At 33.3% G+C, this 10,727-nt stretch overlaps 3 long non-coding RNA genes across 4 annotated transcripts; all 3 read left to right on the forward strand.

The window, feature by feature from the left end:
* The first annotated feature begins 1,379 nt into the window (after positions 1–1,379).
* LOC108550392 (uncharacterized) lies at positions 1,380–1,960 on the forward strand. Of its 2 annotated transcripts, none has more exons than XR_001890417.1 (3): positions 1,380–1,497; positions 1,561–1,691; positions 1,779–1,960. It is a non-coding gene; the product is annotated as an uncharacterized LOC108550392 (long non-coding RNA). The 2 variants fall into 2 exon arrangements; XR_001890418.1 differs by having other exon boundaries at positions 1,789–1,960.
* A 2,119-nt stretch (positions 1,961–4,079) lies between these two features.
* LOC108550394 (uncharacterized) lies at positions 4,080–4,595 on the forward strand. Its single transcript, XR_001890420.1, has 3 exons — positions 4,080–4,199; positions 4,280–4,440; positions 4,507–4,595. It is a non-coding gene; the product is annotated as an uncharacterized LOC108550394 (long non-coding RNA).
* A 542-nt stretch (positions 4,596–5,137) lies between these two features.
* On the forward strand, positions 5,138–5,844 carry LOC108550393 (uncharacterized). Its single transcript, XR_001890419.1, has 3 exons — positions 5,138–5,323; positions 5,422–5,712; positions 5,808–5,844. It is a non-coding gene; the product is annotated as an uncharacterized LOC108550393 (long non-coding RNA).
* Positions 5,845–10,727: the final 4,883 nt, after the last annotated feature.

A 10,727-nucleotide genomic window follows, 5' to 3' on the forward strand; every position in this document is an offset into this window, starting at 1 on the left:
GGTCAACGTCAATGACCATCATTAATGTGTTAAGTTTCAGAAAGATGCAGTTGAAGTATGTAATGAAAATGGAGAAGTTCAATTGAAAGCATTGAGACGGGTAAATGCATATTATGTGGTTCAGAAAACAAACATGGAGGCATACGTGTCAACAAAGAAAGGTGTGTAGCATCGATGACTAATTGTAAGTTATGCAAATATAAGGATCATTGAAAAGATGGAAAATGAATAATTAGTAATAGTTATGAAAAGTAAGGATAAATTCAATATAGAGTTTAAATGTTGCAGTTAGGCAAAAATCTGGAGAAATATCTACAGAAACTTGGAAATAATAAAAGCAGCAATATTAATGGGTATGTGGTACATGGACTTGATTGGGCCAATAAAACCAATTACAAAAGGAGATAAAAGGTACGTCTTGACTGCTTATGATTATTCGAGTGATTATTGTTTTGTATGTACAGGAAAAGGGTCAGACAGCTGAGGAAATAAAAAAATTGGCGGCATTAAAAGAAAACCCATCTGTCAAGAAGTTAAAAAGTACTCATGTGCTCAGGCAATGGAGGTGAGTTTATGGAACAATACTTCCAGGTTTCGTTACATCAAAAGGAAATAAAACATGATTTGATTCCAACCAAGATACCACAGTGTAATGGAGTTGCTGAGAGGAAGAACAAATTCAACATAGAGATGACAAGGGAACTTATGATGGATTAAGAATTTAGACTTTGGGTGAGTAATATAAGGAGGAACATGTGTGGAATGTGCATGTCTGAGCAAAAGAATAAATCAACTGGTTATGTAATGCCAACAGAATGTAGGCCACGTATTTGAATGCGTAGAACAAAATTCGAGAAGGAAATTGGAAGTGTCAATGGATGAAAGGGTCAAGATGGATATCAACTTTAGAAATTTATAGTGATCATCATGCTGTAATCTCAAGGTTTATATGAACGTGTAATGAAAGGACCAAGAAATATAGAAAAGTACAAACACGATTGGTTAACAAACATTGTGTAGGTACAAAATCTGATAGTTTCAACCAGTGGGGAGATATTATTAATTGATGTACCAACATGTACATGAAGTCACGAAATATGGGTAAAATTCAGCAATATCTATGATAAGGATAAGAAGAGCAAAGATATTCCGTTACAAAGGAATTTTTCATGTATAAATATAAATTTGAACGTGATATTATAATCCACATTGTGTGTCAGACCGGTAAGTTTTCAAATTACATGCATTGTTCAGTAAGATAGAAAAAAGAATGCTTATAACTAAAACCTTATGTATGTTTTATGAACGTGTATTTGCAAATGCCTTGTAATTGTAATGCAGAAATAAGAAAAGGGAATAGATAATCTCAAAACTGAACTGATTGCAAAGGAAGGAAGGGGAAAAGGAGGTCTGTAGCCATCAAACCTCAAGAGAAGAGATGTTTCAAGTACAATTCCATTAGACATCTTGCATGTGCATGTTGAAAAAACAACAAAGGTAACAAAGAAATTAAGTGTTACAGTTGTAGCAGATTAGAATAAAAGTCAGTAAAATTTCTAGGATTATGAAGAAAGGACGAGGCTTAAGAAGTATACTCTCCATGTGGTACATGTAAGAAGTCCAATTATTTGGCAAAAATCATTCCGATATATGTGCGGGCCTATAGAACTAGAGACATGGAACAGAAATAGGTATGTGATGATAGTCTTAGATTTTACTAATTTTGTGAGGATTTTTCTTATGGAATCAAATACTTAGCATTACAGAGATTGTAAAAGTATGTTGCAGCAGCGGAAGTAAAGTGGAACACAGACTTAGATGCGATAATGGAAGCAGGAAAGTCTACCAGTCGAGAATTCAAGAATTGGTACAGACAGAAAGTAATTATACTGGATTATACGACACTGTATACACCTCAACTGAATGGAAGGGCTTAATCGAATATTACTGAATAAAACACGAGCACTCCTTTGTGACTGGAATGGAAAAGAAATTGTGGGTAGAAGCTGTGTATTTTGCAGCTTATGTGCAAAATAGAAGTTCTGCGAAAGCAATGAATACAACTGCATATGGAAAGTGAGTAGGAGAATGATCTCACATATAAATCACGTTTTCGCAGAAACTAATATTTTTCTAAATATGTGAGTAATAGAGCAATTTTGTTTGCAGATTCATTTCAAGGAAAGTAAACTCTGCAAGAATTATAAAATGAATATTACAGATTAAGTTTTGTTTTGTACAATATAGTTAAATAAATGATACAACATAATCTTTGTAGCAAGAGTTTAGCTCATTTCAATATTAGAATTACTAAAGTGGTCTAATGCATAAAATATTGTAAATTTATATTTACTTCTGGCAAAAATGAGTATGGATTTCATTCAGGTAGGAAGATAATTATACATACTTGTTTCTTTTATGCATTTCATGCCTTTCGTAATTCTGGACAAATTAATTCCTTTTTAATTAATTAATTTATAATAATTATTGCTCAGGGGGTGTGAACTAATATCGAAGGTACTGATAGTTTGCCAATAATTATTATCTTTTATGCAATCAACAATTATGCAGCATCTCTTACATTTTTGTTAACATTGTAGTTCTAGTTTTGTCCATTATTTAACATTTTATCAAAAGATTATGACGGTTGTTGGTACGAAATCACGTACGCCTTCAATTAATTATGAATAACAAATTAATTAGCATCCAATTATTCTCGAAAATCGCAAAAGAATGTTGCCTGTAGTTTCAACTTTGCGATGCAACTATAGAAATTCATGAATTAATTACTGAAACTCAGGATTTGTTAAGTTTCCACTGTCGAATTAATTTATTAGGATAATGATCGATTCAAATTCAAGCGCCTTCGATCAGCGCCATCTATGATTTGGGCTCAAAAATCAAGAAAGTGATAGGAATATAGAATAGGCAAGGAGGTCGTCGATGTGTTGGTCACGTGACAGACAAGGACAGCGTGGGGATAGAAAAGGATAGAATGGCTCCGGTAGGGAAAAATTATTAATTACTCAATTTTTGTAATTAATTTGTGAACTTTCATAACTTCATTGCAAAGCTGGAACTTCAGGCTACATTCTCATATAATATTCGTAAACAATTTAACTCTAAATTGTTAGTTATTAATTTTTGTTTGATGGCGTCTATGATTTTGTAACGGCGACCATTACGATCTTTCGTGAAAATATTTAATACTAAACGAAACTAGAATCAAAATGTGAACAAAAGTGATATGAGAAGATTCGCAAGAACATTGTTTTTCTAATGAGTGCATAAAGTTTCACAAATTAATTGCGTAAAGGATAGTAATTAATGAAAAACCAATGGCGTCTTCGACAACAATTCAAACACTCCGTAGAATAATAATTAATAATTAATTAATTAGGGACAAATTTATAGCAAAAGTTATATTAGAACGTTCGCCAAGGCTTCGCCTTTGCGATGAAATTATAAAAGTTCATAAATTAATCGCAGAAATTGAGTAACTTGTTAATTTTCTAGTACCGAATGAAAATTCAAACAACAAAGGTTCAAGGTTCCAGTCCAAACTCATAGATGGCGCTGATCGAAGGCGCTTGAATGTGAAACGGTTACTAACTTTGGTTATATGCTCCCGATACATGTTATTATTGGACGGCAATTGTGTAATGGATATTTTCGACTGTAAACGGCGAATTAATCTATAACTGGAGAGAATGACATGAGATTGTGGCAGCGGTGAAAACAAAAGGACACCTCGAGTGAGTAATATACGGTGGAATGTGTGTGGGTTGTGCATGTTTTAAGTTAAAAAATAAATCAACAGGTTATGGACTGCCAACAGAATGTAGGCCACATGTTTGAGTGCGGAAAACAAAATTCGAGAAGAAAATTGAAAGTATCAATAGATGAAAGGATCAAGATGGATATCATATTTGAAAATTTAGAGTGGTCTACACGCTATGATTTTAAGGTTTGTATTGACATATAATGAAGGAACTAAGAAATGTAGGAGATTGCAATTAAGATTGGTTAAAAATGTGTAATTACAAAACTTGATAGTTTCAATCATAGGGAAGGTATTATTACTTGATGTACCAATCGGTACGTCAAGTTATGAGATATGGGTAAAATTGAGCAATATCTGTGAGAAGGATACAAAACAACAGAACATGATATAGTAACCCACACTGCGTGGCTGACAGGTAAGTTTTCAAATTACATTCATTAGGACGTAAAATAGATTAAACAATGTTCATAACTAAAATCTTATGTACATTGTTAGATCGTGTATTTGCAACTGTGTGGGATTAATGCAAAAAGGAGAAAGGAAAATAGATAATCTCACAACTCAGGTGATTGTCAAGAAAGCAAGATCATCAAAATGATCTATAGCCTGCAAAGCTCAAGAGAAGAGGTGCTTCAAATGTTGGAAAAACAAAAAAGGTAACAAAGAAATTAAATACTTTAGTTGTGAATTAAAATTAGGATAAAAATCAGAAAAATTTCTAGAATTAGAAAGAATAGACGAGACTCAAGAAGTGTGCTCTCCGTGTGGGACATGTAAGAAATCTAATCATTTGGAAAAAGACTGTTATTTTAAAAACATGAAGCAAAGTAAAGGAGATCAAGAAGAAAAGAAGAAAGTGTGCTTCTTGACAGAGAACAATGGAACAAAACAATGGATTTTGGACTCAAGAACAATCAGCCATATGGTGAAGAAGTTAGAATATTTTAAGGAATAAGAAACAATAAGAACAGAAATTGAATGAGCAAAAGGAAACATTTTCATGGAAACTATAGCAAAAGGTAGAGTTGAGTTAGATAGCTATATATTTAAAAATGTTCTGTATGTTTCAAACTTGAGACAGAATTTAATATCAATACATCTGATAACTCAAAAGGGTGGTAAGATAATTCTAAGGGTGGTAAAATAATGTTCTTGAAACATAATCTAATAGTTTATAAGAAGAAAAAAGAAATATTAGTAGAGAAGATGTGTATTAATGGACTTTATGGTGTGGACGAATTAGAAGGAAAAATACAGACTAGAACATTATTATTTGGGAGGAACAAGAAGCTGGTAGTAATACAGAAAATTGGACCATCTAAATATAGAAAACACGAGAGAGTTGCCCAAGAAAACATTGGGAATAAAAGTAAGGAAAAAAATACAAAAGGCAAAAATTGGAGAATGCAGGATACTTTTTCTATGCAAAGTAATTGAAGATGCTGTTTCTAGAGCCAAGAACAAGGGCAAAAGGCAGCTTGAAATTATACATTCTGATATATGTGGACCTAGAGAGCCAGAGACATGTAACAGAAATAGGTATGCAATGACAGTCTTAGATTTTACTAATTTCGTGATGATATATTTTATGGTATCATATACTGAAGCATTATAGAGATTGTTTAATTGTGTTGCAGCAGCAGAAGCAAAGTGGAATAACATACAGATTTAAATGCAATAACGGAAAAAGGAGTTTACCAGCGGAGAATTCAAGAATTGGTGCAGACAGAAAGTAATTATACAGGATTATACGACACTGTATACACCTCAACTGAATGGAAAGGCTTAATCAAATATTACTGAATAAAATACGAGCACTCCTGTACGATTGAAATAGAGAAGAAATTGTGGATGTAAGCTGTGTATTTTGCAAATTATCTACAGAATAAAGGTTCTGCAACAGGAGTGAATACAACTGTGTATAGAAAGTGAGTAGGAGAAAGATCTTACATATGAATTACACATTTTTTGAGAAACTAATATTCTTCGACATCTGAAAGTAATAGAGCAACTTTGTTTGCAGGTCTGTTTCAAGGAAATTAAACTGTGCAAGAATTACCCACTGAATATTATTGATTAAGATTTGTATTGACAATGTAATTGAATAAATGATACAGCATAATCTTTGTATTACTGAAGAATATGATTCAGTTTAACACTAGAATTAGTAAAAAGGTCAAAAGCATAAAATAAATAAGTATGTATAAGTATGTATAATTAATATCTGAATGAAATGTAAACTAACTATTTTCGGAAGCAAATATATATTTACAATAATTTGTGCATTTATAAATTTTTCCTTAATAAATTAATTATTAATAATTATTGCACAGAGGACATGAACTCATACCAAAGATGCTATTGGCTTTCCATTAATTACTAACTTCTATGCAATTAATTCATGAATTACATGACACATAAAAATGGTCATACTGCTCATGTATCAAATTTTGTAACTAACACATGAATATATTATATAATACTATTCAATATATTTTTATAATTAATTTAATAATTAATTTCATTAATTTATAAGTTTTCTATAGTGGAAAATAAGTACTTCTTAATTTATTATTTTCATAACAGAAACATATTTGAATTTGCAACATTGTTATTAATAAATATAAGACCGTCTGATATTCTACATCGATACTTTAGTACATGGCTATCTCAGACAAGAAACATCTTCCCGCGAAAACAAGCATAGTCTGTCCAATCGCAGCCCACTTCTAGTCGATGCCAATCCATCATGCCGGTAACACATGGACAAATGTTTACGCGCGTGAAAGTAAAAGTTTCAGTGTCGGAACAATACGTTTCGTAAAGTAGTGCCATCATTGATTAGTGTTTTAATTACTGCACTGACGAAATTAATATTCAACAACGATAAAGCGCAGTATCAGTTATTCTTCGGAACATTGAACAACTTTAGTAACATCTTCGTGATATTTACGAAAGGACTACAACAAAAGTTTAAGAAATCAAGAGAATTTTACCAAAACCAGGATAAATGACTATGAACATTTGTTCGGTGGTAATATAATACATGTAGAAAAAAGTGAAGTAACATAGTGCAAATCGTCTACTGATACATGTGCAACATGAATGAGTGTAAGTGTGAATCATAATAGAACAGAATAGTCAAGTGTCATCGATTGCATATGCCAGAACTCGATCGTCCACTGTGATATTGATTAGAATTATTCGGTACATGTAAAGAGGAATGTGTGTTGGTTAACCATGTCTGAGCAAAAGAATAATTCAACAGTTTATGTGCTGCCAACAGAATGTTGGCCACGTGTTTGAGTGCGGAAAACAAAATTCGAGAAGGAAATTGGAAGTATTAATAGATGATAAGATCAAGATGGATATTATATTTGAAAATTTACAGTGGTCTTCATGCTATAATCTCAAGGTTTGTATGAACATACAATGAAAGAACCAAGACATATAGAAAAGTACAAACATGATTGGTTAACAAACAATGCATAGGTACAAAATCTGATAATTTCAACGAGAGGGGAGGAATCGAAATATGGGTGAAATTCAGCAATATCTATGAGGAGGATAAAGACAGCAAAGATATTCCGTTATAGAGGAATTTTTCACGTATAAATATAAATTTGAACGTGATATTATAACTCACATTGCATGTCAGAGAGGTAAGTTTTCAAATTACATGCATTAGGGAGGAAGATAGAGAAAGCAATGCTTATAACTAAAATCTTATATATGTTTCTAGGAGGTGTATTTGCAAATGCGTGGGAGTAAATGCATAAAGAAGAAAAGGCAATAGATAATTTCAAAACTGAACTGATTGCAAAGGAAGCCAGGGGAGAAGCAGGTCTGTCACCTTCAAACCTCAAGAGAAGTGATGTTTCAAGTACAATTCCATTAGACATCTTGCATGTGCATGTTGAAAAAACAACAAAGGTAACAAAGAAATTAAATGTTACAGTTGTGGCAGATTAGAATAAAAATCAGTAAAATTTCTAGGATTAAGAAGAAAGGACGAGGCTTAAGAAGTATAATCTCCATGTGGTACATGTAAGAAGTCCAATTATTTGAAAAAAATCATTTGGACTGTTATTTTGAAAACATAAAGGAAAGAAAAGGAGATCAAAATAAAAAACAGAACACATGCTTTTTGACAGAGAACGATGGAACAGAATAATGGATTGTGGATTGCAGAAGAACGAGCCATATGGTTAATAAACTAGAATATTTTAACAAATAGGAAGAAATAGGAGTGGAATTTGGATCAGTGTAAAGAAATATTTCCATTGAAGCTAAAGTGAAATTTAGAATAGAGCCAGATACTTGAATATTGTTTGTGTTCCACACTTGATATTGAATTTATGGTCAGTAAATCTGATAACTAGAGATGGTAGTGGAGTAATGTCCAAAAAATATGAAGTAACCGTTCATGAAAATGAAGAAGAAATATTTGTACAGAATATGTGTAATATTGGACTTTATACTAGTAGAGAGAAACAAAAAGCTGGTAGAGTGGCACAGAAAATTGGGTTATACTCTTTCTGTTATTAAAATTAACAGAAAGAGTACTGAAAGCAAGAAATGGAGAATGCAGGATACTTTTTTTATGCAAAACAATTGAGGACACCATTTGGGGGATGAGAACACGGGCAAAAAGGCAGCTTGGAATTATACACTTTGATATATGAGGGCCTAGAGAGCCAGAGACATGGAACAGGAATAGGTATGCAATGACATTTTTAGATTTTACTAATTTTGTGATATATGCTGAAACATTACAGAGATTGTTTAATTATGTTGCAGCAGCAGAAGCAAAGTGGAATAACACACAGACTTAGATGCTATAATGGAGGGAGGTGTGTTTATCAGTCTAGAATGCAAGAATTGGTGCAAACAGAAAGTAATTATATTGGATTATACGACACTGTAACCACCTCAACTGAGTGGAAAGATTTAATCGAACAGTATTGGATAACACAAGAGTACTCCTGTATGAGTGGATTGGAAAAGAAATTGTGAGTGGAAGCTGTGTATTTGGTAGCTCATCTGCAGAATAAAAGTTCTGCAGAAGCAATGAATACAATTGCATATGGAATGTAAGTAGGAGAAAGATCTCACATATAGATTGCACGTTTTTGGAGAAACTAATATTTTTCGAAAACTGTCAGTAATAGAGCAATTTTGTTTGCAGATATTGTTTCAAGGAAAGTAAACCCTGCAAGAATTGCATAATGAATATTACAGATTAAGTTTTGTTTTGTATAGTATAGTTAAATAAATGATACAGTATATTCTTTGTATCAAGAGTTTGATTTAATTGAATACTCCAATTATCAAAGTGGTCTCATGCATAAAATATTGAAAATTTATAGTTGTATCAAAAGTTACTATTGATTTCATTCCGATAGGAAGATAATTCTACGTACTTATTTCTTTTATGCATTTGGTCTCTTTGGCAATTCTGAACAAATTAATTCTTTTTTAATTAATTAATTAGTAATAATTATTGCTAAGAGGGTGACAAACTGATACTGAAGGCATTCATGGTTTGACAATAATTATTTCCTTTTATACAATTAATTTATAAGTTCTATGTACTCATTATAAAACGGAAATTTTGGGCATCTCCACTTATAGTTTTGTTCAGATTATTTAATATTTCATTTTATTTAATATTTTCTCGAAAGATCATGACGGTTGCTGTTATGAAATCACGTACGCCTTCAAATAATTATTAATAACTAACTGATTCACATCAAATTATCCTCGAAAGTGGCATAAGAATATTGCTCAAAGTTGCAGCTTTGCGATGCAGTTATAAACGTTAATGAGTTAATTACAGAAATTGAGAAATTTATTAATTTACACTGGCATAAATAGCTCGGAAAAGTTAGATAGGATTCCAAGAATTCGGGGCTTACAAATTTTGCTGCATTAACATGATGCGATTTGTTAATTACGCGATTTTATATTAGGAGAACATAACATGACAGGAGGGCGCTCGCCGACACAGTTCCAAAAAATGTCATTTCCAACAATTCCGAGGACAATACTTCTGCAGCCTACATGGACAATACTTTTGCCGTCACGATGGACAATACTTTCCCCGCAAATGGGCAATACTTTTGCCGTCACGATGGACAATACTTTCCCCGCAAATGGGCAATACTTTTGCCGTCACGATGGACAATACTTTCCCCGCAACTGGACAATACTTTTGCCGTCCCGATGGACAATACTTTCCCTGCAACTGGACAATACATTTGCCGCTTCGGTGGACAATACTTTTGCGGCCTCGAGGAAAAATTTCTGACCGATTTCGCGATTTTGTATCAGGAGAACATAGTATGATAGGAGGTCGCCCGCCGTGACAGTTCCAAGAAATGACGTCATTTCCAAGAATTCTCGAACAATGCTTTTGCCGCCTCATCGTAAAATCTTTGGTCGATTTCGCCACTTTGTATCAGGAGAACATGATATGATAGGAGGTCGTTCGCCGAGACAGTTCCAAGAAATGACGTCATTTCCAAGAATTCTCGGACAATACTTCTGCAGCCTACATGGACAATACTTTTGCCGCCGCGATGGACAATACTTTCCCCGCAACTGGACAATACTTTTGCCGCTTCAGTGGACAATACTTTTGCGGCCTCGAGGAAAAATTTCTGACCGATTTCGCCACTTTGTATCAGGAGAACATGATATGATAGGAGGTCGTTCGCCGAGACAGTTCCAAGAAATGGCGTCATTTCCAAGAATTCTCGGACAATACTGTTGCTGCTTCGCCGTAAAATTTTCGGACGATTTCACGATTTTGTATTAGGATAACATAACACGAAAGGAGGTTGCTCGCCGACCGATTCCGAAAAATGACGTCTTTTCCAAGAATTCTTTGGATAATCCTTTTGCCGTTTCGGCGTAAAATTTTCGGACGATTTCGCGATTT

The sequence above is a fragment of the Eufriesea mexicana genome, unplaced genomic scaffold (assembly GCF_001483705.2).
Source record: "Eufriesea mexicana isolate 0111107269 unplaced genomic scaffold, ASM148370v2 scaffold2720, whole genome shotgun sequence".
Classification (NCBI taxonomy): domain Eukaryota; kingdom Metazoa; phylum Arthropoda; class Insecta; order Hymenoptera; family Apidae; genus Eufriesea; species Eufriesea mexicana.